This window comes from Bison bison, unplaced genomic scaffold (assembly GCF_000754665.1).
Source record: "Bison bison bison isolate TAMUID 2011002044 unplaced genomic scaffold, Bison_UMD1.0 scf7180017864530, whole genome shotgun sequence".
NCBI classification, from domain to species: Eukaryota; Metazoa; Chordata; class Mammalia; order Artiodactyla; family Bovidae; genus Bison; species Bison bison.
This window is the reverse complement of record NW_011495080.1, coordinates 2326943-2327341: the sequence shown is the minus strand read 5'-3', so window position 1 is coordinate 2327341 and position 399 is coordinate 2326943. Positions and strand designations below refer to the sequence as shown.

Below are 399 nucleotides of genomic sequence, written 5' to 3'. Positions count from 1 at the left end.
ATACTAACGCATATATATGGAATTTAGAAAGATGGTAACAATAACCCTGTGTACGAGACAGCAAAAGAGACACTGATGTACGGAGCAGTCTTATGGATTCTGTGGGAGAGGGAGAGAGTGGGATGATTTGGGAGAAAAATAAATTTAAAAAATAAATAAATAAAAACAAAAAATAAAAAGTACATCATTAAATACTGTTTATTCGATAACCTGCTATCAATCAAATCTACTAGACCTTTGATTCACAGGCTATCAGCTAGTTTTATAATTTCTAATGTCTCTAATGAGCAACTGTACTTGTTAGTCTCTAAACAGGAAGCCTATTTCAGGGAAATAATCTCAGGTGTATTCCTGTCCCCACCTTAGTCTAAGACATTAGCATGGCTTTCTTTCTTAATT

The 399-nt window shown here is 33.8% G+C and overlaps 1 protein-coding gene across 1 annotated transcript in view; it reads right to left on the bottom strand.

Moving 5' to 3' along the window:
• The window catches only part of LOC104982384 (solute carrier family 23 member 2-like), a gene marked incomplete at its 3' end in the record, with an annotated part of 70690 nt that overhangs the window by 46830 nt on the left and 23461 nt on the right, over nt 1-399 (bottom strand). The gene's annotated exons all lie outside the window — the stretch shown is intronic.